Here is a 24,786-nt window from a genome sequence, read left to right as displayed (position 1 = left end):
AGTTCCTATTTTTAACAAAAAGGTTCTTTAAAATTTTTAAGTACACTATCATTTCTGGCTGTCATAGTGTATCTGCTATCACAGTAAACTTCTTAACATAAACAATTAAAAACAAAGGGCATGGTTTGGATGTATGGGGACTTAAAGAGTATCTGAGAGGAGTTGGGAAAAGATAAACCAGGATTAGAACAGTGTAGTGGCATTTCAATTGTATTTTAATAAATAAAGACTGCCTGAAGATCTGAGAGTAAAATAGTCCCACTGGTCAGTCCCACTGGTCAGACCAGATTATGGTAACACACACTCATAGTCCCGGTAGCCACAATGACACACCTTTAATCCCAGTAACCACAGCTTTTTTTTAAAAAAAAATTAATTTTATTCTTTTTTAATTAAAATTTCCACCTGTCCCCGTTTCACATTTCTCTCTCCCTCCTCCTAAATAATGCCCCTCCCCCACTCCCCTTTCCCTATCCCCACTCCTCTTCTCCTCCCCCCACTCCATTCCTCCTCCTTCTCGATACTGAAGAGCAGTACAAATTCCCTGCCCTGCGGGAAGACCAAGGTCCTCCCACTTCTATCTAGGTCCAGGAAGGTGAACATCCAAACAGGCTAAGCTCCCACAAAGCCAGTTCATGTATTAGGATCGAAACCTAGTGCCATTGTCCTTGGCTTCTCATCAGCCTTCATTGTCTGCCATGTTCAGAGAGTCCAGTTTCAACCCATGCTTATTCAGTCCCAGTCCAGCTGGCCTTGGTGGGCTCCCAATAAATCAGTTCCAATGTCACACTGGGTGGGTGCACCCCTCGTGGTCCTGACTTCCTTGCTCATGTTCTCCCTCCTTCTGCTCCTCATTTGGACCTTAAGAGCTCAGACCTTTGCTCTAAATTGAGTCTCTGTCTCTTATCTCGATCCATCACCAGATGAAGGGTCTAAGGTGATATGTAAGACATTCATCAGTATAGGATAGGATCATTTCAGGTTCCCTCTCCTCAGTTGCCCAAGGTACCAGCTGGGGACATCTCCCTGGACACCTGCAAGCCCCTCTAGAGTCAAGTCTCTTGCCAACCCTAAGATGGCTCCCTTAGTTAGGATATATTCTTTGCTGCTCCCATATCCATCCTTCCTATATCCTAACCATCCCAATCCCTCAAGCTCCTCCCATCCTCCCCTTCTCACGTTTCTCATCCCATTTCCCCTTAGCCCCAAGCCACCTCACCCGCTAGTTCCCAGTTTTTGCCCAGCAATCTTGTCTACTTCCCCTATCCAGGTGGATGACTATACGATTTTCTTTGGGTTCACTTTCTTATTTAGCTTCTCTAGGATCACAAATTATATGCTCAATGTCCTTTATTTATGGCTAGAAACCAATTATGGGTGAGTACATCCCAAGTTCCTCTCTTTGGGTCTGGGATACCTCACTCAGGATAGTATTTTCTATTTCCATCTATTTGCATGCAAAATTCGAGGAGTCATTGTTTTTTACCTCTGAGTAGTACTCTAATATGTATATATTCCACACTTTCTTCATCCATTCCTCCATTGAAGGGCATCTAGGTTGTTTCCATGTTCTGGCTATTACAAACAATGCTGCTATGAACATAGTTGAACAGATACTTTTGTCATATGATAGGGCATCTCTTGGGTATATTCCCAAGAGTGGTATTACTAGATCTTGGGGTAGGTTGATCCCGAATTTCCTGAGAAACCGCCACACTGCTTTCCAAAGTGGTTGTACAAGTTTGCATTCCCACCCGCAATGGATCAGTGTGCCCCTTCCTCCACAATCTCTCCAGCAAAGGCTGTCATTTTGACAGGTGTAAGATGGTATCTCAAAGTTGTTTTAATTTGAATTTCCCTTATTGCTAAGGAAGTTGAGCATGACCTTAAGTGTCTTTTGGCCATTTGAATTTCTTTTGTTGAGAATTCTCTGTTCAGTTCAGTGCCCCATTTTTTAATTGGGTTAATTAGCATTTTAAAGTCTAGTTTCTTGAGTTCTTTATATATTTTGGAGATCAGACCTTTGTCTGTTGCAGGGTTGGTGAAGATCTTCTCCCAGTCAGTGGGTTGCTTTTGTCTTAGTGACAGTGTCCTTTGCTTTACAGAAGCTACTCAGTTTCAGGAGGTCCCATTTATTCAATGTTGTTCTTAATGTCTGTGCTGCTGGGGATAAACATAGGAAGTGATCTCCTGTACCCATATGTTGTAGAGTACTTCCCACTTTTTCTTCTATCAGGTTCAGTGTGTTCAGACTGATATTGAGGTCTTTAATCCATTTGGACTTGAGTTTTGTGCATGGCGATAGATATGGATCTATTTTCATTCTTCTACACGTTGACAACCAGTTCTGCCAGCAACATTTGTTGAAGATGCTCTCTTTTTTCCATTGAATACTTTTAGCTCCTTTATCAAATATCAGGTGTTCATATGTTCGTGGGTTAAAATCAGGGTCTTCTACTTGGTTCCATTGATTGACTTCTCTGTTCTTATGCCAATACCAAGCTGTTTTCAATACTGAAGCTCTGTAATAGAGTTTGAAGTCAGGGATGGTAATGCCTCCAGACGATCCTTTATTATATAAGATTGTTTTGGCTATCCTGGGTTTTTTGTTTTTCCATATAAAGTTGATTAATGTCCTCTCAAGATCTGTGAAGAATTTTGATGGGATTTTAATGGGGATTGCAGTGAATCTATAAATTGCCCTTGGTAGAATTGCCATTTTTACTATGTTGATCCTCCCAATCCAAGAGCAAGGGAGATCCTTCCAGTTTCTGGTATCCTCCTCAATTTCTTTCTTCAAAGACTTAAAGTTCTTGTCAAATAGCTCCTTCACTTCCTTGGTTAGGGTTACCCCAAGATATTTTATGCTATTTGTGGCTATCGTGAAGGGTGATGCTTCTCTGATTTCCCTCTCTGCTTCCTTATCCTTTGTGTATAGGAGGGCAACTGATTTTTTGGAATTGATCTTGTATCCTGCCACACTAATAAAGGTGTTTATCAGCTGTAGGAGTTCTTTGGTGCAGTTTTTGGGGTCGCTTATGTACACTATCATATCATCTGCAAATAATGAAAGTTTAACTTCTTCCTTTCCAATTTGAATCCCTTTGATCCCCTTATGTTGTCTTATTGCTATCGCTAGAATTTCAAGCACTATATTAAAGAGGTATGGAGAGAGTAGACAGTCTTGTCGTGTTCCTGATTTTAGTGGAATAGCTTTGAGTTTCTCTCCATTTAATTTGATGTTCCTGTCGGCTTGCTATAAATAGCTTTTATTATACTTAGGTATGACCCGTGTATCCCTAATCTCTCTAAGACCTTTGTCATAAAGGGATGTTGAATTTTGTCAAATGCTTTTTCAGCATCTAATGAAATGATCATATAGTTTTTTTCTTTCAGTTTATTTATATGATGGATTACATTGATAGATTTTCGTATGTTGAACCAGCCCTGCATCTCTGGGATGAAGCCTACTTGATCATAATGGATAATTTTTCTAATGTGTTCGTGGATTCGGTTTGCCAGTATTTTATTGAGTATCTTTGTGTCAATGTTCATGAGTGAGATTGGCCTGTAATTCTCTTTCTTGGTTATATCTTTGTGTGGTTTTGGTATCAGAGTAACTGCAGCTTCATAAAAGGAATTTGGCAATGACTTCTCTGTTTCTATATTGTGAAATACCTTAAGGAGTATAGGTATTAGGTCTTCTTGGAAGTTCTGGTAGAATTCTGCATTGAAGCCATCTGGACCTGGACTTTTTTCTTTTACATTTTCCAGTTTTGTGGCATACAGGCTTTTGTAGTAAGATCTAACGATTCTCTGAATTTCCTCTGTGTCTGTGGTTATGTCTCCCTTTTCATTTCTGATCTTATTAATTTGCAAATTCTCTCTCTGCCGTTTGATTAGTTTGGATAGGGGTTTATCAATCTTGTTGATTTTCTCCAGGAACCAGCTTTTTGATTTATTGATTCTTTCAATTGTTTTCTGTGTCTCTATTTTGTTGATTTCAGCCCTCAGTTTGAATATTTCCAGTCTTCTACCCTTTCTAGGTGAGTCTGCTTCTTTTTTTTTCTAGAGCTTTCAGGTGGGCTGTTAAGTCTCCAATGTGTGCTTTCTCTGTTTTCTTTAAGTGGGCAGTTAGTGCTATGAACTTTCCTCTCAGGACTGCTTTCATAGTGTCCCATAGGTTTGAGTATGTTGAGTCTTCGTTTTCATTGAATTCAAGAAAGACTTTAATTTCTTTCTTTATTTCTTCCTTGATCCAGGTGTGGTTCAGTAGTTGACTGTCCAGTTTCCATGAGTTCGTAGGCTTTCTGGGGGTAGCATTGTTGTTGAATTCTAACTTTAATCCATGGTGATCTGATAAGACACAGGTGGTTACTGATTTTTTTTTGTAACTGTGTAAGTTTGCTTTGTTACCAAGTATGTGGTCTATTTTTGAGAAGGTTCCATGCGCTGCAGAGAAGAAGGTATATTCTTTCCTAATTGAGTGGAATGTTCTATAGATGTCTGTTAAGTCCATTTGATTCATTACCTTCATTAATTCTCTGATTCCTCTGTTAGGTTTCTGTCTGATTGACCTGTCCATTGGTGAGAGAGGAGTGTTGAAATCTCCTACTATTAGTGTGTGTGGATTGATGACTGCCTTGAGTTTTAGTAATGTTTCTTTTACATAAGTGGGTGCTTTTATATTAGGGGCATAGAAATTCAGGATTGAGACTTCATCCTGATGAATTGTTCCTGTTATGAATAAAAAATGTCCCTCTCCATTTCTTTTGATTGATTTTAGTTTGAAGTCAACTTTCTTAGAAATTAGTATGGCCACACCTGCTTGTTTCTTAGGTCCGTTTGCTTGATAAACCTTTTCCCAGCCCTTTACTCTGAGTAGATGTCTGTCTTTGTAATTGAGGTGTGTTTCTTGTAAACAGCAGAATGTTGGATCCTGTTTTCGTATCCAATCTCTTAGCCTGTGCCTCTTTATAGGTGAGTTGAGTCCATTGATATTAAGTGATATTAATGACCAGTGGTTGTTAACTCCGTTCATTTTTCCTTTCTTTCTTTCTTTCTTCCTTTCTTTCTTTCTTTCTTTTCGTAGTAGGGCTTGTGTGTTTCCCTTCTTCAAGTTGTGCTGGTGAAGGGTCATTAGATGTCTGAGTTATTGTGGGCATTGTTGGACTCCTTGGGTTGTGATTTTCCTTCAATTACTTTCTGCAAGGCTGGATTTGTGGCTATGTATTGTTTAAATTTCTTTTTATCCTGGAAAATTTTGTTTTCTCCATTTATAGTGAATGAAAGCTTGGCTGAGTATAGTAGTCTGGGCTTGCATCCATGGTCTCTTAGTTTCTGCAGTACATCTATCCAGGACCTTCTGGCTTTCATGGTTTCCATAGAGAAGTCAGGTGTAAGTCTAATAGGTTTACCTTTATAGGTAACTTGACCTTTTTCCTTTGCAGCTCTTAATATTCGTTCTTTATTCTGTATGTTTTGTGTTTTGATTATTATATGATGAGGAGATTTTTTTTTTTGATCCAGTCGATTCAGTGTTCTGTATGCTTCTTGGACCTTCAAAGGAATATCTTTCTTAAGGTTGGGAAAGTTTTCTTCTATAATTTTATTAAGTATATTTTCTAGACCATTGAGCTGTACTTCTTCTCCTTCTTCTATCCCTATTATTCTTAGGTTTGGTCTTTTTATTGTGTCCCAGATTTTCTGAATGTTTTGTGATGAAAATTCGTTGGTTTTGCTGTTTTCTTTGATCAATGTATTTATTTTCTCTATGGTATCTTTAGAATCTGAGATTCTTTCTTCTATTTCTTGTAATCTGTTGGTAGTACTTGTCTCTGTAGTTCCTGTTCATTTATCCAGATTGTCCATCTCCATCCTTCCCTCGGTTTGTGTTTTCTTTATTACTTCCACTTCATTCTTGAAGTCTTGAAACGTTTCCCTTACCTGTTTGATTACTTTTTCTTGTTTCTCTTGGTTTTCTTGGGTATCTTTGAGAGATTTATTCATTTCCTCTACCTTTTTGTTTGTAATCTCTAATTGAATATGGCAGTTTTTCACCTCCTGTTTAAGGTCCTCTATTATTTCCATATAATTCACTTTTGAGTCGAATTCTTCTAATTCTTCTGGAATAGGGTGTACAATTCTTCTTATTTCGGGATTCCTGGATTCTGGTGATGTCACGTTGCCTTTCAGGCTGTTGGAGGAATTCTTGCATTGGCGCCTGCCCATCTTTTCCTTCAAATGGAGCCAGGAGAGGCCTGGTGTCTTGGTCCAGTCTTTGCTGTGACTAACTCTCTGGGTGTATCTCCTCAGTGTAAGGGCAGGAACCGTTCACTTCCAGATGGACTCCTCAACACTGTCCAGATGGATATTCTCAGCAACTACACAGGGACACCTGGTAGCCCAAAGATCCAGGGACCAAGGGAAGAAGGAGGCAGGCAGGGCAGGTCCAGGAGAGCACAGCAGACCCTGCAGCCCCAGCAGCAGGGGCCCGCACTCCCTGGTGGGGACCTTGAGGCCTGCCTGCTAGTCAGGCACTCACTGCTCTGGGTGGGTAACCTAGTGTAGGAGCAGGAAGCTGATCCTCAGCAAAGGACCTTGCAGACAAGGCACGCTTGTGGGGAGGGGGGCGCGTGTGTAGGAAAGAAAACCCTGCAGCAGGAGCTGGGGGAGGGGGGTTTGTGCTCTCTTACAGGACACTCAGCCCCAGGATAGCACACACTCACCCATCCAGATGGAACTTCTCAGCACCTGCACAGGGACACCTGGTAGCCCAAAGAGCCAGGGACCAAGGGAAGAAGGAGGCAGGCAGAGCAGGTCCAGGAGAGCACAGCAGACCCTGCAGCCCCAGCAGCAGGGGCCTGCACTCCCTGGCGGGGACCTTGAGGCCTGCCTTCTAGTCAGGCACTCACTGCTCTGGGTCTGACACACAGCTTTAATGCCAGTAACCACCCTAGTGGTTGTAGAAATCACGTGGTGTATGACTTTAATCTCAGAGGTGCATGCCTTTGATCCCATCCCTACAGAGGAATATAAAATGGGGCAAGAAAGCTCTCAGACACAAGTCTCCTGAGATTCTAGGAGTCATGATCACCATTTCAGACTGAGGTCAAGGTAAGAGACAGTGGCTGGCTATTTTGCTTTTCGGATATTCAGGATGAACCCCAATTTCTGATCCTGAACTTTTGTTAATTGTGCTTCAAAATGGTTTATGAATTAGAATGGATTATTAATCAAAAAAGTTTTCAATAAAAAATTAAAAAACCTGCACTTTATACCAAGAAGTACTTTGTCAGTATCGAAAATGAGATACTTGCGACACAATTTGGAGAAGGCAAAGACACAATTTAATTCTAGAACATCATTATTCACTGAATTTCACAATTTCTAAAATATATTGCAATGAACTAACATATAATCAGGAAGTTAGAGTGCTTCTTAATTCCTCAGAGCACATAGAGATTTGAATTTTGGGAAAGTGAATTTTTTTGAGTCTAGGGGAGAGTTAACAAGATAGGGCCTAAAATCTGTGCAGGTAGATCCCATGAATATGCAGCAATGTGAATTGAGTCATGGAAAATAATGAAATATGAAGCACCTATCATTCAGAGACAAAATGTTCCTGCTAATAAGGTAGAAATTTGAAAGGGAAGGTAGAAATTTTAATTTTAGTGTTACATTGCTTTTGTTAAGATAATACATGGTTAGTAGTGGAACAATCACTAAAGGTATTAGTATCATTATATTGTTTAAAAAGTAGCTTAGACAATAGAGTGAAATATTAGATAATTCAGTTAAACCAGAAATTAAAAGAAAATAACAATAAAGGGGAAAAATCAGCAAAGAAATAGCAAATGAAAAAATATAATCATATTTAAACCCCAAAATAATAAAAACTTTATTAGATCTCCCCTGATGCAAAGGACCATCGTTCAGTAAAAAGTTCAAGATTCTCTGTACTCACCTTCTAAAAGCTTCAAACAAGCTTTCAATAATTGTATTAGACCCCAATAGACAAGGTACTTTAATTGGCCAAAAGCTTTCGAAGTTTGTGTAAAAACAACCAATACCAGTCAGAAAATAATTACTTAGGAAATAAAGAAGACACAAAAGCTTGAAACTAAAATGAGAATATAAACCACGTTTAGAGTAAGACAAAGAGAGCTGGAGAGGCTATGTTAAAATTGAAAATTCTTCAAGACAGGGAGTAAGTAAGACATGAAGAATAATTTTTCATAGTGTTAAAATGAACAGTTCATAATCTGGAAGTGCTAAGAATCACAAATTTGTATTCTCCCAATAAGGGAACAAGAGCAATAACCTTCATAAGGAAAACATGACAAAACTATATCCATCAAAAGACAACCATGACTATTATACGTGAAAATTTCCACACTTTTCTGAGATTAACACCATAAAACAAGCAAAGAATATTGTCAACCAATGTTAAATTATTAAGGTTTGTAAAATCCAATACCTAATAAATCTAGAGCTTATGTTAAAAATCATGTATGATAAATTTAATTACATGGGATATTTGGTGGTTTATGAAATAACTTGCTTGTTTTAGAAGTATTGATATAATATAGGAAATAAAGACAATTAGTATAAGAGAAATATGTGTCTTTATATTTTAATGTATTATTAAACTCCTTGAAGGACTGATCAAGAAAACAATAAACAGCCAGGTAGTGGTGGCACACACCTTTAATCCCAGCAGTTGGGATGTAGAAGCAGGTAGAACTCTGTGAGTTTGAAGCCAGATTAGTCTACAAGAGTTAATTCCAGGACAGGTTCCAAAGCTACAGAGAAAACTTGTTTCAAAGCAAGCAAGCAAACAAACAAACAAACAAACAAAAACAGTAAAAATTCAAATGACCAAAATCAAGAGTGGAGTTGAGTTATTGTTACATATATAACACACATTAAATAATATGTTTTTTGAGATATATTACAGTAATTGTATTTGAACTTTCTGAAAAGTAAATCCATTTTGAGAAAGTGTGTATTTTAAATGGAAGCAATGCTAAAAATATTTCTTATGATCAGGTATAGAACAGTAGCATTGATTATGTCCCTATAAAAATTATGTCTACTATTAATTTCTTTTTCTAGGATGTTATAGAAATGTACATCAATATTTTCTATAATATTTATTGGAGATGAAGAAGCATCTTGTCTTTTAGTACTGCACAGTATCTATTTTCTTCCACTGTTAACTAATGAATGAGCAGTGTCTATTACAAATACTTGACTTAAGAAACTCAAAATTATATTTTAATTAATTGATAAAAATAATAAAATGAATAGTGATATTTACTTTTTAAACTTAAAAACTTGAGATTACAGTATAAGTTACATTTATCGCCCCTTTTCCCTCAGAGCCCTTTTATATCCTTCTAGGCACTCTTTCAAATTCTTGACATCAACTTTCATTCATCTTTATTTCATGCTTATGTGTGCATGTATATTCATGTGTATTACTAAATAAGACCTGATAAATCCATAAAATGTTATATGTATGTGTGTTTTCAACCCCAACCAATTGACAATAAAAACCAAATTATATACTCTTATTAAATATGTTAGTTAATATTAGAATACTGTATTATGAACAAATTTCTCAACTGTTAATTTCCAAAACTCAAGTCCAAATGGATCAAAGACCTCAACCTAAAGACAGCCACACTGAACCTCATAGAAGAGAAAGTGGGAAGTACAGCTGAATGTATCAGCACAGGAGATCACTTCCTAAATATAACCCCAGCAGCACTGACACTAAGAGAAACAATTAATAATTGTGACCTCCTGAAACTGAAAATCTTCTGTAAATCAAAGGACATGGTCAACAAAACAAAACAATAGCCTACAGAATAGGCAAAGGTCTTCACTAACCCCACATCAGACAGAGGTCTGATCTCCAAAATATACAAATAACTCAAGAATTTGATCATCAAAAGAACAAATAATCCAATAAAAATGGTGTACAGACCTAAACAGAACTCTCAACAGAGGAATATAAAATGGCTGAAAGACACTTAAGGAAATGTTCCACATCCTTAGTCATCAGAGAAATGCAAATCAAAACAACTGTGAGATTCCATCTTACACCTATAAGAATGGCCAAGATCAAAAACACTGATGATAACTTATTCTGGAGAGGTTGTGGGCTTTCCACACCTGCAGGTAACACACCTGCACTGCTGGTGGGAATGCAAGCTGGTACAATTCCTTGGGATGTCAGATGTGTGGAGATTTCTCAGGAAATTAGTAAACAACCTTCCTCAAGACCCAGTAATACCACTTTTGGATATATATCCAAAGGATGCTCAATCGTGCCACAAGGACATGTGTTCAACTATGTTCATAGCAGCTTTGTTTGCCATATACAGAACCTGGAAACAACCTAAATGCCCCTCGACCAAAGAATGGATAAGGAAAATGTGGTACATTTACACATATACTGCACAGCAGAAAAAAATAATGACATCTTGAATTTTGCAGGCAAAAGGATGGAGCTAGAAAACATTATTTTGAGTGAGGTAACCCAGACACAGAAAGACAATTATCACATGTATTCACTCATAAGTGTTTTTAAACATAAAGCAAAGAAAACCAATCCACATATGACAATCTCATAGAACTTAGACAACAATGCGGACACTAAGAGATTACATAGACCTATTCTACATGAGAAGTAGAAAAAGACAAAATCTCCTAAGTAAATTGAAAGCAAGGGGACCTTGGGAGAGGGTTCAAGTGGAGGGGAGAGGCAGGAAGGGCAGCAAAGAAAAATGTAGCGCTCAATAAAAATTCATTAAAAAAGTAAAAAATTGTATAAGCAATATAAAATTAAAACAGCTTATCAAAATATTTTTATTTTTTTTAATTAATTAATTTATTTATTAAAGATTTCTGCCTCCTCCCTGCCACCGCCTTCCATTTCCCTCCCCCTCCCCCAATCAAGTCCCCCTCCCTTGTCAGCCCTAAGAGCAATCAGAGTTCCCTGCCCTGTGGGAACTTCACGGACCACCCACCTCCATCCAGGTATAGTAAGGAGCATCCAAACTGCTTAGGTTCCCACAAAGCCAGTACGTGCAGTAGGATCAAAAACCCATTGCCATTGTTCTTGAGTTCTCAGTAGAGCCTATAATTCGTGATCCTAAAGAAGCTAAATAAGAAGGTGAACCCAAAGAAAAACATACAGGCATCCTCCTGAATATTAACCTTCATCAGGCGATGAAAGGAGACAGAGACAGAGACCCACATTGGAGCACCGGACTGAAATCTCAAGGTCCAAATCAGGAGCAGAAGGAGTGAGAGCACGAGTAAGGAACTCAGGACCTCGAGGGGTGCACCCACACACTGAGACAATGGGGATGTTCTATCGGGAACTCACCAAGGCCAGCTGGCCTGGGTCTGAAAAAGCATGGGATAAAACTGGACTCACTGAACATAGAGGACAATGAGGACTACTGAGAACTCAAAATATTTTTATTTGGGGCTGGAGAGATGGCTCAGAGGTTAAGAGCATTGCCTGCTCTTCCAAAGGTCCTGAGTTCAATTCCCAGCAACCACATGGTGGCTCACAACCATCTGTAATGAGGTCTGGTGCCCTCTTCTGGCCTTCAGGCATACACGCAGACAGAATATTGTATATATAATAAATAAATAAATAAATAAATAAATAAATAAATAAAATATTTTTATTTTATGCCATCACAACCAGCTAAGAAGAATCTTATGAACTCATTACAAGAAAGAGTATTCCGTATCAAGTTCCCATACAAATACAGATAATAAACTTTACAAAAATTAAATTGACTTTAAGTGTATTACATATCTATATGTGCATATATACACAATACTGATTTATTTCAATATATAAATATTGAAATAAATATATATGTATATATAAAACAAATCATGATTAAGATATTCATCCCATGAATTATTTAAAAAAATTATATTACTGTTTTAAGAGAATCAAGTAGAAAAAAATTATTTCAAATTAAATGATGGGTACTTTAGGGACTTATAGTCATAGACATTTTGTATCAGTAATCATTTTAGGGGTAGTTTAAAAATATTCACAACTTTTTGCCAACATAATATTAAAATGCTATTCCTTTTTTAAGCATAATTTTTATTTTATTCTTTTTTTACTAATTGCCCTGAATGTAGGTAAATATAGGGACATGCAACTAGTCAATGTGCAAAGAGTAAGAAACTGTGGAATAATCAGTCCTAACTAAGACATATAAATCACAGTTTCATTTCTCAAGGCTCAGATAATATAAAAGAGGCAGAATAAAGATTGTAAGACACAAATTAGAGGGAGTACTGACATCAAATATGATCTTCTGGATATGCCAAGCCATTGTAACAATACAGTTACAACAGCTCTTGTTTTTTACACAGTTGTAAGCATTTGCGAGAACTCACAAACCCCCAACCCTAACTGCAGTTATTGGCAGTTAATGACTGTTACAAAAGAGTCCACAAAGTTGTAGTACCTGGTTGATTTCCCATGTTCTACGTCCATGCATTTATGAGTTGCACTTGTTAAATGTATTGGGTTATTTTAAAAAAAAAGAGTAAAAAGAAATGAAATTGAGAAAGTGTGTGAGAGGATTTCAAGGCGATTGAAAGTTGGGGAGTAAGAGGTGGATTTATAAATATATATTGGAGATGTGACTATTAAATTCTCAAAGAGTAAATATTTTTTTATTTTTTTCAATTAATTTTACTTGTTTAAAATTAACAAATTATGTATGAGCATTATTCATAACCTGAAAACTATAATGTTTCTCAATATAGGTTAATGAAAACCTAAAATAACAAATAACCATAAAACCTTCTTGCATGATGGGTTGGTTGCTATACTCAATATAATTCAAATGGATTTTGCATTTAGTATCAAGGTAATTTAGGTCAAAATCAAATTATAGAATTTATATGGATGAGCATGGATATATTCAAAGAGAACAAAGTCAATACACTTCATGTTAAGAATCATATAAGTCTTAAATTTCTGAGATTATGGAAATCAAATATTGGTTGTGAGGAGCTGTCCTTTGGGAGTTAGCAAACATCTGTGTTTGCTATAAAGTAGGTGTCACTATTATCATCTCCATTTAGCTCTGGAAACCTAGTTTCCATAAACATTGCCATACATCCCTTGGAAGTTCAAAATTGAGAGTATCTAATAATTTTATTAACATAAATGAAAACACATTATACAACACAGTAAACTAGATTTCAGTTAGTTTTCTGAGAAATAAACTGTGCTAATATTATGGGTAATCCAGGTAATATAATTTATACCATTTTATGTGGCATCATGTTGGTATTTCCTTGTTAGAATTATTATTACAGTCAAATAAATTTCTATAATATTCATATATTTTGGAGTACACCAGTTTGAATGTTAAGAAATATTAGAAAAATTTGAACTATCTGTGATCAATTGATTTTTAACAGATAGATATATAGTCTAAATGTGTTAGGCCTATAACTGTAATTGATCTGGAAGAAATAAAAAACAGTCTCTAACTTTTGCTACAGAAATATTGCCTAGATAAGAGTATAGAAGCTCTGTTTATGACACATCCAAATGTGCTACAATCCCAAACTCTTAATATTCATGTTTAATATATTATCTTTTTATTAAATAAAATTGTTCTTTGTCAGTTTCACACTTGCATGTAATGTACACTGTCCACTTTCACGATCGACCCTCCTTAATCTCCCAACTACACGTTTCTACCCTGTCTCTTCCCTAAAAATCTCTTTTACATATTTCTTTACTAGCCATTTTGTTTCCTATTTGAAACCATGGCTCAGTTCCATAGACCTATTAATTAATTAACTTGTTTGTGTGTTTGTTTTTTATTTTATGTTATTAAAAAAACAAGAAACTCTTTTTTAGAATTTACATACCAATCCTACTTTCCACTCCCTTCCCTCCTCCCATTTTCTCCAGCTTTCCCTCATCCCAATCTCCATCCGCTCTTCAAAGAGGGTAAGGTTCACTGCTTTGAGAAAGGACCAAGACCCTTCTGACTATATCTAGGCTGAGCAAGATATCCTTCTAATGAGAATGGATTCCAAAAAGCCAGTATAAGCAGTATGGCTAAATCCTGTTCCCACAACCAGTGGCCCCACAGTCTGTTCCAGCCATACGACCACCACCCACATTCCAAGGGCCTAGTTTGGTCCTTGATGATTCCTTCCCTGTCTGGCCAGAGATTGTGAGCTCTCATTAGCTCAGGTAAGCTGCTTCAGTGGATATCCCCATCAGAATCTTGACTTCTTTGTTCATATTCTCTCTCATTCCTCCACTCTTTGACTGGACATTGGGAGCTCAGCCCAGTGCTCCACTGTGGCTCTGTGCCTATATTCCCATCAGTTACTGGATGAAGGTTCTATGATGATATTTAAAATAGTCATGAATCTGACTATAAGTCAAGGCCAGTTTAGGCATCCTCTCCACTATTGCTTAGGAACTTAGCTGGAGTCATCCTTGTAGTTTCCTGGGAATTTCTCTAATGCCAGGTTTCTTGCTAGTTCCTCAATCAAGATATCTCTTTCCTTGCATTCCATCTCTTTCCTCTCCATGTCTTGACAATCCTGTTCCCTCAAGTTCTCCTCCCTCATCCACTTCTCCCCTCCTCCACCCCTTCCACCTTTTCTTATCACACCCTCATGCTCCCAATTTTCTCAGGAGATCATGTCTATTTCTCCTTCCCAGGGGAATCTATATATGTTTCTCTTACGGTTCTTGTTACTTAGTTTCTCTGGGTTTATAGACTATAAGATCGTTATTTTTTGCTTTACAGCTAGCATCTACTTTGAGTGAGTACATACCATGCTCATCTTTCTAGGTCTGGGTTAATTCACTAGGATTATTTTTAAGTTCCATCTATTTACATGCAAACACAGGCAGCGACTGCATAGAGAGGACGAAGATAGGAATTCTGAAACACAGGCTGTGACTGCACAGAGAGGACCAAAAGAGTAGATCAACAGAACAGACCAAGAGAATGTACCAGGAGAGCAGACCAAGAAAGACTTTAGCATCTCCCTGAGACATAGACAAGCAACAATACAGAGCAGATCAACAACAGCTCCCAAAGACAGAGCTGCAAAGATTGGACCAAGAGGCAAAGATGATGTTGGCACCAGTTGGAGGAAGAGATGGGTAGGCACTAATGCAATAATTCATTCAACAACCTAAAAAACAACATGGTAACACCAGAACACAGTGGTTATACAACTGAAAGACTTGAACATCCTAACCCAGAAGTGCAGAGGGAAGGTGTATAGCTATCAACTACCTGCCTACTGGGGCGTGTCCTCATAGACTATTTACCCGGATGCAGAAGCCCATCAGGCCCTCTTCCTCTCTGCCTTCTTTCCCCCTGGACCCCGTTTCTGCTGGTTTGGTGTAGTCACAGGGATTCACCTGCCTTTGCCTCCTGAGTGCTGGGATTAAAGACATGTACTACCACCTCCAGGCAAAAAATTTATGACACTGAAAAATTAATTGAAGAAAATACCAGAAAGTTAAAAGACATTTCATATTCATCGATTGGCAAGATTCATATTGTGGAAATGGCCATCCCATCAAAAGTTATAACATTGCCCCAGCCAAAATTTTAGAATAATTCTTCACAGAATGTTTTACCAGATTCTTTCTAGTATATAAATGAATAAAGTAACACACTACCTTACAAATAACAGAAGGAATATAAAACAGAAATCATTAGTTTTAAATTAGAGGTTATGAGCTTTAATTGTGAATCAATAATTCCTGCACATATTGTAAACAGTAGCTAAAAATTTGTTTCCTGGCCATCTAGCCAGAAACTACAATAATTACAATACTAATTGGTCAATGATTCAGGCATATTTTTAGCTAGCTCTTACATCTTGAATTAACACATTTCTATTAATCTGTGTATTGGCATGACACAGTGGCTTACCAGTAAAGGTTCAGTTGTCTGTCTCCTTTGGCAGCTACATGGTGTTTCCGTGACTCTGCCTAATCTCACTCTATATATCTCTGTTTGGATTTTCTGCTTGGCTTTGATCTGCTAAGTCACTGGCCAAAACAGCTTTATTCATCAGCCAATAAAAGCAACATATATACAGATGGACATCCCACATCATCTCCCCTTCTCTGTCTAAATAAAAAGAAAGGTTTTAAGTTTAACATAGTAAAATTATATATAAAAAACAGATATAAGCAAAAATTACACTTACAATATTTAGTCTCCTTGTATCTGGAAAGTTTTATAACTAATTTATCTTTTATCATAATTAAGGACAGCTATAACTATCTATAATCAACTGTTCAAAGACCCAGAAGTATATAATATTACCCAAGTAAACAGGAAGTGCATTATAAACAACTTCTGAAGTTCTAGAATTGATAGTGGCATCTTGATGCCTTGAAACAGTCACCCAAAGTTCTTCTGTAATGTTGGGGCATCCTATAGGAACATAGTATCTGGCAGACTTTTCCATGAAACATGAAACTTGAAAGATCTGTTCTGCCTTGTACTTACAAGGTTCATCAGTTAATATCTTCTGTGTCCTGAAGAATATCTAGCAGTTTCTTCTGTGAAGCAGGAACCCTGAAGGACCATCCTGTCCTTTGAAAAGCCCAACAGTCACTTTTATGTGGGTCCTGCATGTCTAGTTAATACAGCATACAAGCAGTCCAGACAAGAGAGGTTTCTTGACAAAATGGTTAGCTTTGTTACATTGAAATCAAATTACATAACAAGATTCTTTCTTCAATGTCCATCAACCTCTCTGATGTAATGGGTGATGCCAGAAGCAGACATGGCTCACTGTTGAGAAAAGTTTAAGTTCTTAAAACATCTTAAATGCTATATTGTGTAGGTTCTTGAAAGGGCTGAAGACTACATGCTCATTTGAAATATATCTCTGTATATTTAGAAAACCTAACTAACATAACTGAAAGTAAGTTTGACTATCATGAATGACTATTGATCTGTATTTCTTAAATATACACTACATTTTTAAATGAGCTGTATAAACATAATACCTTAAACAAGAGCAGAAATACATATACATAGTGTAACAAATGCTCACTTTCCTAGTCCTGGATGAAGGGGGGAGGACCTTGGACTTCCCACAGGGCAGGGAACCCCGACTGCTCTTTGAACTGGAGAGGGAGGGGAAGGGGGATGGGGGAGAGGGAGGGAAATGGGAGGAGGTGCAAATTTTTAATTAAATAATAAAAATAAATAAAAAAGAAAAAAAATAAAAAAAACACGGAAGAAAGTATTTGTGAAATGCTGTCATCTTATCTTTAAAGTTGAATAAATAGATGAGAATTTCTAAAAAAAAAAAAACAAATTGACCATAAATTTATATCAATAGACTAAGATCCATACCAATGCAAGTAATCATCCTTATATCATATCCCCCATCAAATAAAAAACAAACATTTATAAGAAAAATTTTTAGAAATTTGAGTGTGTTTATTGAGACTACTTCCTGCTGATTGTTGTGCAAAGAATTCTTAAGGATCACAGAGACCTATTGGGAGCATTCTTGTTCTAACAAACCACATTATTCTGGAAGAATCTGCAGCTTCTCATCCTCTGTGGAAGTAAAAGCAGGACCTCTTTTCCAAAGTAACTTATCCTTAGACTCAAATTTTGAAGTCAAGATACCTTTATGTTGATTTAACTTAGCAGTCTCCAGAAACAAAAGTCTAACTCCAGTCAAAAAAATTCAATGAAAACACAATATTATATATAATCTAGACACTTTGTGTATTTTCCCTCTTCACATGGCTTCTTTTTTACTCAATTACTTTTTAACATATATTTCATTATTTTTACTCCTTTAACCTATGTCTATCTGGACTCTCGTATATTACTCTTACTGTCTCTTTAAAGACTTTACTTCTTTTTATAACTTTCTATACTCCTTTTCTCTCTCTCCCTAATCTATATACATTTTTAAACACACTGTTTCTTGTTGAGAGATCTTTTATGTCTGAATCTGCTTAATTGTGTATCTGAATGTCTTTTGTGACAAGGAGCATTTTTTAAAATGCTAGGCTGCATGGCTAGGACTAAGATTGCTTTGCCTTTTTGCTCTGCCCAGTACAGCATGTCATAGGCACATTCACACCAGCTTTGTGAGCCATGCTTACCTCCCCAGCTCCAGGGATGCAGTTGGTCTATGTTGCCATTAAGCAATTTGTGATATACTCCTCAGAGATCCCATTTAATTGCTGGACCTCCCAAAAGAACCAGAGGTCATTATGGCAATATGAACCAGGAAGCCAGGTTGGGTGCCATTTTGTAAACGAAGGCTGTTTTTTTTTGTTTTGTTTTGTTTTGTTTTCTGACTGCCTAGCCCTAATAATCACAGAGAAACTATATTAATTATAACACTGTTCAGCCAATGATTTAGGCATATTTCTTGCTAGCTCATACATATTGAATTAACCCATTTCTATTAATCTGTGTATTGCCACAAGGCTATTGCTTACTGGTAAAAGTTCTAGGGGTCTGTCTCCCTCAGCAGCTAAATGGTGTCTTCCTGACTCTACCTACTCTCTCTATATATATCTATATAGCTACACCATCTTATATATAAAACACTATTAATAGCAACCAAATTGGATTTACATGTTTATTTTTGGATATAATGAAATGCTATGGAATAATTTCCATAATGTACAATAGACAGATACAATTCTTAGATCCTCTTGAGAAGAATGTAGAGCAATATGTTTCCTAATAGAACATGACAATTTATTTATGACATTGGGAAGAAAAACAGGAATAGTTTTATTTTATCTGATTTTGTATTTTGGAATATATTTGGCTGTAAAGAAGCCATCTATTACCTTATGTTTTTATTTGGATAACAAATTTTAAACACTTTAGTTGTTGTCGGTCACAGTATTTATTACCGCCTATTTTCATACTTGTAGTCTATAAATATAACATTTACTTGCAGTTCCATATTAATGGTATAGTATTGACATCTAGTTTTCTGGTTTTTTTTTTTTTGAAGTTCCTGGGGACTGGAAACAATGAGTTATTTACATGTTTTGTTCTCTTGTCCTTTATTTGTATTCTATATTCTGTTTGTAGCCCAGACTAGACTTCCACTCTTGATTTTCCAATCTCTGCCTAAAAGTGCTAGGATTATGTTAACCACCACAATCTCCTGTAATCAGTCTATTTTCTAGTGTCCTATTCAGTTTAATAAGAACATTTTACCAATAAAGAGTGATGAAAAAAAAAAGAGTGATGGAAATTAAGAAGCTTTTGATGTTTCCTTACACTTTACTTCTCCCTCAATTCTGATATCTTTAATTCCTATTTTTGTTTCTGTATGTTCTTGGGTTGATATCACCCATTACTAATTTTCATTAAATTGTAGATTCCATCGCTAATATAAAAACAAACAAAATCATAACAATGAATAAACAAACAAAAAAACTAAAACTGAATATGATAGTAAAATCCTCAAGTTCTACCCCTAAGTAGTTGTATCCAGTTAGAATAGAGGTTTAAGGTCATCCTTGGCTACATAGTAAGTTGGAGAATAGCATGGAATGCATGAGACTCTACATCATGCCTCTTTTGATAGAGTTTAATTATATTCCAAATGGAATCATGAGGTGTCAGTATTCCCTCTGCCCTTTCTTACCACCAGAGTTATAACTTTGCCTAAATACATCCCTAGTCTAATCTTAAACTCAAGCAAAGTGCGTATTTATTTTCCATGTTCCTATATCTACCTTATTTAGAAAAGGCTGGGTTTTATTTTATTGATGCAACAAATGCCCAAATCTTACTGAGTTATCACAAGAGGTTATTTTTAATTGCCCAGTATTTATGAGAGTGATTCTTCATGGCAAGTTTTCTTCATGAAGCATTTTAATGTTCTTAACTGACAGAAAATATGACATGTTAGTTTGAAGCAGAATATAGAGTGTTTTGATAACTTCATAGTTTAACAGCACATTTATTGCATTTTTATTGACTATTATCAATAAAAATTTACCTTGATAAAGAAAGATAATTTAAAGTCATAATTTGTACCCTTCTTGTTTGTCAATGAATCCCTAGATTTTCTTACACACATAGCATCTTTTACCTTTTGATGACATTTCCCTTAAAAACATTTCTTATACATCTTTTCTTCAGTGTCATCATGTGGTAGATAATGCCTTCACACCATAATTAGGAACTTCCTAAACATTTTAGGTGAAAAGTCATTTCATACTAGAAGGTCCCAGTTTAGTCCTTGTTTTTCTGAATATCCCTAGTCTTCAGATAGCCATCAGAGGTGATGATATTAAATGAGTTTGACACTAGAAATTATTTTTTAACTAGAAAACTCACAGATTGCTGAACCCAGAAAGATAATGCCCAGGTCATTGTTTATTAAGAATACTAATTGTCTTTCCAAAAACTAATTTAAGAAGACCTAGGAAAAACCAGTCACCAACACTAGTGATTAATGAAATGACAATTAAATTTTAACTATATTTTATATTCCATAATTTAGAAATGAGTCAAAATATTAGTTCTATAATATATAAACTTTTAAATTATTCTTATCAATTTGTATAACTGGATGAAGATTGATGAATATGAAAAATTTCTTAAAATATAGTTACTTGTAATGTCTGCCTTGGTTTACTCACTGTAAGTGAAAGTCTTATATTTTATTTGAAATTTGCCTGCAATATAATAGATTTAGGATTGCTTTATAAAAATTCATCATAATTTTAAATATTTACATATATTTGCATTGCTGATGTTCAATTTATCTTATCAGTGCTGTTATGAGTGTCTTATGCAACTCTGCTGGTATACTTGCATTATAAAATAAAGTGCATTGGTTTATCCTAGACAGTATTGAGTTCGCAATGAATAGATAATGATGAAAAATGCTTGTCAAGATTTTTACCTTTAAAGTTTGAAAAATATAGTATGAAAACACCAAGAAACAAGTTTTGCTTAGATATCATCTGTGTGTTAATTTTGTGAAACTTTCAGAAGCATGTTTCATGCTCCAAAATATTTTATAAAACAAAAGGATCAACAAAAATTTTAATCCTTCTTATTATTAAGTTGCCAAAGAGCTCTCAAACATAATACTTCAGAAACTAGCCAATATTCTTATGTCAACTGGATTTAATTTGTTTCAGAAAACATCTTGTTTTCAGTTAGTGTGCCAGAGGTATTAATACAAGGTTTGACTTGTGAGATATGAGTTACAAGGAGAATGTCATAAGAGGGATATAAAAGCATTCCATAGTTCTCAAATCTCTGTTCCAGAGAAAGATTATCCAAAATGACTTAAAAACAAAAATGCTTTCCTGTTGAACTAAGCAGAATTTTGATTCTATCTTCTGGAACTCAATATATTACATTTCTATTATGCTTGGCTATCTGTCTCAATTTATTCTGAAGGCTTTGATTTCTCAGGATTATATCATGTTAAATAAACTATCAAATGCAAATGTCATTGTGCTATATACATACTGATAAACAGCAATTTTATGCAGAAACTGTCAAAGACTAATACTGAAATTTTCATGAGAAGAGCTTCTAAGTGGTAGATAATTCCACTTGAAATACTATTCCTAAATATTCACTTTGGAACTACAAGATTGTAGACGGAGACTGTTCTTTTGTTCTCAGACACCCAGACTCAAATAATCACACAGAAACTGTATTAATTACAACACTGCTTGGCCAATAGCTTAGGGATATTTCTAGCTAGCTCTTACAACTTAAATTAGCCCATTCATATTAATCTGTGTATCACCCTGAGGCTGTGGCCTACCAGTAAGCTTTGGTTCTGATGTCCTTCTACTTCAGTAGCTGCCTGGAATCTCTTTGACTCTGCCTACTCTCTCTATATCTTTGTTTGATTTTCTCACCTAGTTTTATTCTACCCTGCCATAGTCTGAAGCAACTTCTTTATTAACCAATTGTAATAAAATATATTCATAGCATACAGAGGGAAATTCCACATCACATGATCTTCCGAAATCAGTATCACTTATGCAGACATTTTTTTTTTTTTTTTTTGTTTTTCGAGACAGGGTTTCTCTGTGGCTTTGGAGCCTGTCCTGGAACTAGCTCTTGTAGACCAGGCTGGTCTCGAACTCACAGAGATCCGCCTGCCTCTGCCTCCCAAGTGCTGGGATTAAAGGCGTGCGCCACCACCGCCCGGCTTATGCAGACATTTTGTAAGCAGAGACTTCTCTTTAGTTTCCCAGCCATGCAGACCTGAATAACCACAGAGAAACAATATTAATTATAAAACTGTTTGGCCAATCACTCAGACATATTTCTGGCTAGCTCCTATAGCTTAAATTAACTAATTAATATTTATCTGTGTATAACCATGAGGCTATGGCCTACTAGTAAATGTTCTGGCATCCTTCTCCTTTATCAGCTACATGGGTTCCTCTAACTCCTCCAAATCTCTCTATTTACTTCTTACATCCTGGATATATTTTGCTAAGCCATTGGCTGAAACAGCTTTATTCATTAGTCAATAAAAGCAACACATATACAGAAGGACATCCCACATCATCTCTTCTTTTCTGTCTAAATAAAAATGAAGGTTTTAAGTTTAAAATAGCAAAACAGTTGTCAAACAACAATTACTTTTACAATAATTCCTTGTGATTCTAAAGCTTCATATATAATTTATCTTTTATCATAACTAAGGATAACTATATGTATCTGTATTCAAATCTTCAAAGATACCAAGAGGATATAATATTACCTAAGTAAACAGAAAGTGCATTGTAAGAAACTTCCAACATTTTAGAATTGATGAAAACATCTCACTGCCTTGAAAGTCAAACAAAATTGTTCTGTAATGTTGGGGCATCCATCGTCACCCTACAGGCCCATCGTATCCAGAAGACTTTTCTATGAAGTACAAAATGTGGAAGACCTGTTCTGCCTTGTAATGGAAAACTTTATCAGTTGCTTTCTTCTGTGTTTTACAGAATGTCTGGCAGTTACTTCTGTAAATCTGGAACCCGGAAGGACCATCCTGTTCTTTGACAAGTTTGGCAGTCAGTTTTCTGTGAGTCCTGCCTGTACAGTTCATACCATCAAGCTGTCCAAACAAGAGAAGTTTATTGACAAAATGGCTAGCTTTGTCACATTGAAAGCAAATTCTATAACAAATTCTGCAATGCCCATCAACCTCTCTGAAGTAATTGGTGCTGACAGAAGAAGACATATCTCCTTGTCCAGAAATGTCTGTTCTTAAAACTTTTTAAATGCCATATTCTGTCTTTGAAGTATTGAAGATTATTTAACTGTATTTCTAGAAAGCCTAACTAACAAGACCACAAATTGACTAATATAAATGACTATCTAGTAATCTATAATTTTAAATTATTCTTTACATATTCAATGGACTACACAAACACAATACATTAAACAAGAGAAAAATACATATATAAAGTATAACAAAATCAATTTTAAATTTGTAGCACTGGAACAATATCCATCCCAATGCAAAGAATTTATCTCTATATGATATTCCCCTTTAAATGAAACCAAATCTTTAGAAACATTAATTTTTGGATTTTGAGCATAGTTTTCTCCAAAACGCTTCCTGCTGTTTGTTGGGCAAAGTATTTTTATGGTTTATGGAGACCTTCCTGGAGATCTTGGTCCATCAAATCACATTAGCTGGGAAGGAATCCACAGGTTCTCATGCTCTGTGGAACCAAAGCAGAACCACCTTTCAAAAGCAACATATCCTTAGACCCAAATTTAAGTTAATATACTTTTATGTTTTTTTAACTTAACAGCACCTAGGATCAAATATCTCTCTGTAGTCAAAAAATTCAAATACAATATTATGTATAATCCAGACTCTCTTGTGTATTTTTCATCTTTACATGGCTTATTTTTCTTTAGTCCTTTAATCTGTGACTATACTTTTTATATTACTTTTACTGTCATTTTAAAGTTTGTTTTCCCTCTACATTTTTCTTCTGTCTCCCAAACATACATGCATTTTTTAAAACACACTGTGTCTCATTTAATGGTCTTTTATGCCTGAATCCCTACGATTGTGTATCTGAAATCCATTTCTGACAAGGGATATTTGAAAATGATAAGCAGTGTGGTTGCGGCAGCGCTGGATACTCGCTTTACCTCTCATGGCCTTTCAAGATTGTAGAGATTGCTCTTTAGTTTCTCCGCTGTGAATACCTGAATAGTCATACAAAAATTATATTAATTAAAATACTGCTTGCCAAATGACTCAGGCATATTTATAATTACCTCTTACATCTTGAATTAACCCACTTCTATTAATCTGTGTAGCATCTTTGGCTACTACATGGCACATTCCTGACTCTGCCTATTTTCTCTCTGTATTTCTTCCAGGCTAGCTATATTCTGATAAGCCATTGACCTAAACAGCTTTATTTGTTAGCTAATAAAAACTACACATATACTGAAGGAAATCCCACAGCAACTTTGTAAACAGGATATGTAGATAAATTTCAAGTCAAGGGACTCAAACTTTAGATTTCTGTGGGAATTCATTGTCTCCTTTAAAGTATAGTCTTCTTCTTCTTTTCTTCTTCTTCTTCTTCTTCTTCTTCTTCTTCTTCTTCTTCTTCTTCTTCTTCTTCTTCTTCTTCTTCTTCTTATTATTATTATTATTATTATTATTACTATCATCATTATCATTATTTTTGTTACTTCATTTTTATCT

This window comes from Chionomys nivalis, chromosome X (genome assembly GCF_950005125.1).
Source record: "Chionomys nivalis chromosome X, mChiNiv1.1, whole genome shotgun sequence".
Lineage (NCBI taxonomy): Eukaryota > Metazoa > Chordata > Mammalia > Rodentia > Cricetidae > Chionomys > Chionomys nivalis.
Note: the sequence above shows the minus strand (reverse complement) of the source record.